At 44.1% G+C, this 5,640-nt stretch overlaps 1 non-coding gene across 1 annotated transcript; it reads right to left on the bottom strand.

Annotated features, from left to right (window-relative positions):
- Nucleotides 1-5,028: 5,028 nt before the first annotated feature.
- LOC119473147 lies at nt 5,029-5,147 on the bottom strand. Its single transcript, XR_005202344.1, has one exon. It is a non-coding gene; the product is annotated as a 5S ribosomal RNA (ribosomal RNA).
- Between the last annotated feature and the right edge of the window lie 493 nt (nt 5,148-5,640).

The raw sequence follows: 5,640 nt of genomic DNA, 5'->3' as shown, positions 1-5,640 counted from the left end.
GAGCACCTTCGTGGTGGAAAACACCCACCGGGTCGTACAATGTGAACTTTCGTATCTCTGCAGTGGTTTCCAGGACAAATAGTGTCCAACGTCACATTTTTCCTGCTGTTTTTATACTCAGCTTCTCAAAATGAAAAACGCTTTTACTTTTCCTTTGACTTTTTTTGTGTTCCTCTTTTTTTTAAAATTTTTATTTTTTATTTTTTTGGTAATAGTCTGTAAATTAGCCTTTTTGGGTTTTGGTTTTGTTTTTGCTGTTGGGTTTTTTTGTTGTTGTTTTTGGTTTGTTTTTTTTTGTTTTTTTGTTTTTTGTTTTTTTGACATTGCAACCGAAGGTCATAAGGCCGCTAGCTCTGCTGGGACAGAGGCTTGAGAGAGCTGCGGGCTCGGTGCCTTCTCCCTGGTCTCAGACCGTTGTCTCTGCACTGCGAAGGCATTTGGTAGCCTCACCACTGAGATACTAACTAGACCTAGACTAGGAGCTTTATCAGGTCCTAGGAGGTCCTTTAGGAAGACTCTCACAGGCAAATCCCTGATCCCCTGCTCCATCCTTAGCCCTGCCCCCTCACCAGAGCAAAGTTCACTGGGAACTTTTCCCACCACGCGTGGAAATCTGTTCACTCGGAATACCTCCATTTTCCATTTCAAATTGTAGGGGGAGGGGATGGAACACATCTAGTGATGGTAAGAGATCCGTTGTGAAACGAAACACCCCCCGTGTTAATAACTTGGTCTGAAATCTGTTTTTATGAGCCGGGCCCCCTGTGCCTCTAGTATACTTGTATTGACTCTCATAGTTACCCTTTTAGTTTTACTGTGTTCTGTGAAAATTTGTAATTGGTTGAGAATCACTGTGGGCGTCCATTCTTATTCAACTAAATCTCCACAGGTTTTTTGAGCTGGTGTGGATTAGTTTAACTCTTGTATTCAACCATTAGTGCTACCACCTTCTCACATTACAATACAATTACTGGAAGCAAGTACTGCATTTCCTATGCAACAAAAAAGGAAAAATAAAAAATTGCTAATGCTATGGAAGCTGTGTCATCATTTGCTTTACAGCATGCCTGGGTGATTGAGTCACGGTCACGTGTGTGGACTGGAGGCTCCCACAGAAGATGATTTTTATGCACCGTGGGGTTTGTCAGGCACATAGCATCCTTGGCCATGCTCTGATGGGCAGTGTTATTTTTTCACCTACATGGATAAATAACAGGACTTGACACTCACATAGTTCTTACTATGTGCCTGATACTGTTCTGAGTGCCGTATATATTGTATCAGTCGGAGCCCCATCGGGAATCAGGGATAGGATCCAATGGGTTTTCCAACAAGGGCTGTAAAGTTACCTAGGTATTAGTAACTGTGGGATACAGTCACCACCCCTGGAGCTGGGGAAATGGAAGGGAAAGGTGAGCTTACTGGAACCTAGGCACTCAAGGAGGGATACCACATAGCTGATATTTGGGTCTTTTCTGAGAGGGGTGGTCACCAAGATGGTGGGGACAACACATGGCCAGTGCCCAGACCTCTGAGAGGACATGGGGTGTGCTGCTAGAACCACTGTGGGGAATGACGGGGGTGTTAGTACTTCTAAGGAGGTGAGGTGTGGCTGGTGCCAGGGTGCCCAGAGGGGCTGGAGGCTGCAGCTGTCCTCTGCTGTGGTGGCATTGTGGACAGAAACTAAAACCAGAAAGAAGCCCCTTCACCCTCTTTCTCCTCCTCAGCTCCTGCTTGTGTCTGTCATGGGCTGGACCTAATGCTAGCCATCAGGCAAGGGAGTCTGGAAAAGGTAATGAGAAGAATATCAGCCCCAGCTCCATGGAGCAGAATATAGATGAGAGAGCTTGAAGACAAGACGATACATAAATAACAGCACACATATCAGTCCATTCAAACCTCACAGCCACCCTGGGAGACAGGTACTGCTTTTGTCCTCCTTTTATAGATGAGGAAACCAAGGCAGAGGGAGATTAAATAATTCATCCAAGACCATATGATGCATAATTAACAACATGGGATTTGAATCCAAGAAATCCGGCCCCAACCTCTATCCTATAATCACTGTAATATATTGACTCTATTAATTATTTATTCAATCAATACTTATTGAGTGCCTACTATGAACCAGAGACTATGCCAGGGGCTAGAAATAGTAAGTACAGTGGGCATCTATGCTGATTAAGTATGCATTCTAGTAGACAAAAGAAACATTATTCAAATAATGTTTGAACAGCAGCAAAGGTAAGCATGTAGTTGTGATGAGTGCCATAAATGATATACATTGATCGGGGAGGATGCCATGAGCTCAAGAGTTTGAAACCACCCTGGGCAACATAGGGAGACCCCCATCTGTACAAATAAAAAATAAAAAATAAATTGGCTGAGCATGGTGGTATGCATCTGTGGTCCCAGCTACTTGGGAGGCTGAGGTGGGAGGATAGCTTGAACCTGCGAGATTGTGGCTGCAGTGAGCCATAAGTATGCCACTGCACTCCAGCCTGAATGACAGAGTGAGACCCTGTCTCAAAATAAATTTTTAAAAAAGGATATACGTTACCATGAAAACCTAATGAGACTAGTATGATAGGTAGAAATTAATTAACCAGGCAAAAAAGGGAAGAAAGAATATTCTGGGCTGAAAAACCAGCATGTACAAAGAACCTGAGTCAACTTGGCACCTGTGAGGGGCTGGAAGAAGGCTTGTTTGGACAAAGAGGAGAAATGGAGAGGAAATGTACAAAATGAAGCTTGATATTTAGGTCAAGACATTGCGGAGCCTTGAAGGCAGGTTTGTCCTACCCTCTAAGAGCTTCATAAAACATGTAGCAGTCAGATTAGACTAGGTCTATGCTGTCATACAAACAAGTCCAAAATCTCAGTGCCTCACAACAGTAAGGGTTTACAACTGATTCTACATGTCTATCAAAGGTTGCCTTGAGCCTCTGCATGAAATCTTCTCATTCTGGGACCCAGGGTGAAAAGTAGCTACCATCTGGACCACTGCTGGATGTGTTAGCAAGGCACGCAGCTGGCTTTTAACAATTCCAACTGGAATTGACACACGTCACTCTGCACGCATTTCACTGGCCAGAGCAAGCCACCGGGCCATGCCTGGGTTTGACAGGACCTAGAAGGATAATCCTTCCCTGGGGAAGGCTTAGAAAACATGACTTCAGACTAGTTAGGAAAGGAGAGAGAAGTATGGCCTGAGTGGAGAGGGCCGCCAAAAAAAAGCTGCTGCAGCCATTGGAGAGATGACAGACTCCCAGGCTGTGATGCTCATGATAGAATGAAAGAGAAGTGGATAGATTCAAGAGATTAATACAGATATTAAACGCCGCTGCATATTGAGCTCTTTCACGTGCCAAGTGCTATAGGTGATTTATCCCATTAAATCGAATATATTCTCTCATTATTGTCACTCTCAGAAAGGTATAGTCAGTCCTTAAAATACTTTGCTGACTCAAGTGAACAGAGCAATTTCACGTGTACATGCCTTAGAGTTTAAGTTAGACCAAATCAGTCACTCCCTTATTTCAGTCTTGAGTATCTGGGGTTAAGAAATGGGAATGAAAGTCAGCCAACACAACCCCTTTATTGTCATACTCTATGACAAGTGGTGCCTGATACTGAGCTCAAAGGGAAGGCAGCGCAGGGATCAAAACCATGGACTCAGGCCCTGACAGCCTGGGTCGAATCTTGGCTCTGCATTTTATTAGCTCTATGGTGTTGGCAAGTGCCTCAGTTTCCCCATTGGTAAAACAGCACCTAACTACTTCACGGGGCTGATGTAGATAGTGGATGAGTTAAAATATAAAGTGGTTAACAGTGGCTTGGCACATTGTAAATGCTATGTGAATGCTGTAACGAACTCAACAAATGATTCCAAAACGTAGACATGAGGCATCCTTTCAGTGCACCGTTGGCATAAGCCTTCTTCCTCTTCTTGATCATTTTCAGGCCTCTATCTGGGTGAATTCTGAAACCTTTCATCCAACACCTGCCTCAACTAAGTAGGAAGTCGCATACAAAATGAGTCCAGGAGTAAAGAAAATCTGATATATATCCACAATGGAATATCATTCAGCCATAAGAGAATGAAATCCTGCCATTTGCAGCAACATGGATGAGCCCAGAGGACATTATTGTTAAGTGAAATATGCCAGGCACAAAGGGACAAATACTGCATGTTCTCACTCATATGTGAAAGCAAAAGTTGATCTTATAGAAGCAGAGAGTAGAATATCGGTGACCAGAGGAGGGAAGGGTAGCGCAGCGGGGAGGATAACGACAGGTTGGCTAGTGGGTACAGATTACAATTAGGAGAAATAAGTTACAGTGTTATTTTTATTTTATTTTATTTTATTTTATTTTATATTTGAGACCGAGTCTTGCTCTGTCATCCAGGCTAGAGTGCCATGGTGTGATCTCTGCTCACTGCAACCTCCGCCTCCCGTGTTTAAGCAATTCTCCTGCCTCGGCCTCCCGAGTAGCTAGGACTACAGGCGTGCACCACCACACTCAGCTAATTTTTTGTATTTTTAGTAGGGACGGGGTTTCACCGTATTAGCCAGGATGGTCTTTATCTCTTGACCTCGTGATTCACCCGCCTCGGCCTCCCAAAGTGCTGGGATTACAGGCGTGAGCCACTGCACCCAGCCAAATTGTGGTGTTCTTATAGCACAGTAGGATGTATGTAGCTAACAATAATACGTATATTGTACATTTCAAAATCACTTGAAAAGAGGCTTTTGAATGTTCCCAACACAAAGAAATGATCAATGTTGGGGGTGATTGATATTTCAGTTATCCTGATTTTATCATTACACATTATATACATATATTAAAAGAACACATGTACCCCATAAATATATATGATTATTATGTATCCGTTTAAAAATTTTTATTGAGATGGACTCTCTGTTGCCCAGGCTGAAGCACAGTGGCACAGTCTCAGCTCACTGCAGCCTCTGCCTCCCGGGTTCAAGCAATTCTTTTTTTCTTTTCTTTTTTTTTTTTGTTTAACACCTACAGCACCCGGTATTCCCAGGCGGTCTCCCATCCAAGTACTAACCAGGCCCAACCCTGCTTAGCTTCCGAGATCAGACGAGATCGGGCGCATTCAGGATGGTATGGCCATAGATAGGTTCAAGCAATTCTTGATCCTCATGCCTCAGCCTCCTAAGTAGCTGAGATTACAGGTGTGTGCCACCACACCCAGCTATTTTTTTTGTATTTTTAATAGAGATGGGGTTGCGCCATGTTGCCTAGGCTGGTCTTGAACTCCTGGCCTCAGGTGATCTGCCCACTTCAGCCTCCCAAAGTGCCTGCTGGGATTATAGGCATAAACCACTGCACCCAGGCAAAACTTATTTTTTTTTTTTCTGGGATGGAGTCTCTCTCTTGTTGCCCAGTGGAGTGCAACAGCATGATCTCTGCTCTCCACAACCTCCACCTCCCGGGTTCAAGTGATTCTCCTGCCTTAGCCTCCCAAGTAGCTGGGATTACAGGTGCCCGCTACCATGCCTGGCTAAATTTTTTTTGTATTTTTAGTAGAGACGGGGTTTTACTCTGTTGGTCAGACTGGTCTCGAACTCCTGACCTCAGGTGATCTACCTGCCTCGGCCTCCCGAAGTG

Source organism: Cebus imitator, unplaced genomic scaffold (genome assembly GCF_001604975.1).
Source record: "Cebus imitator isolate Cc_AM_T3 unplaced genomic scaffold, Cebus_imitator-1.0 Scaffold135, whole genome shotgun sequence".
In the NCBI taxonomy this organism is placed as follows: Eukaryota; Metazoa; Chordata; class Mammalia; order Primates; family Cebidae; genus Cebus; species Cebus imitator.
The sequence above is the reverse complement of the archived record's forward strand: the minus strand, read 5'-3'. Positions and strand labels throughout refer to the sequence as shown.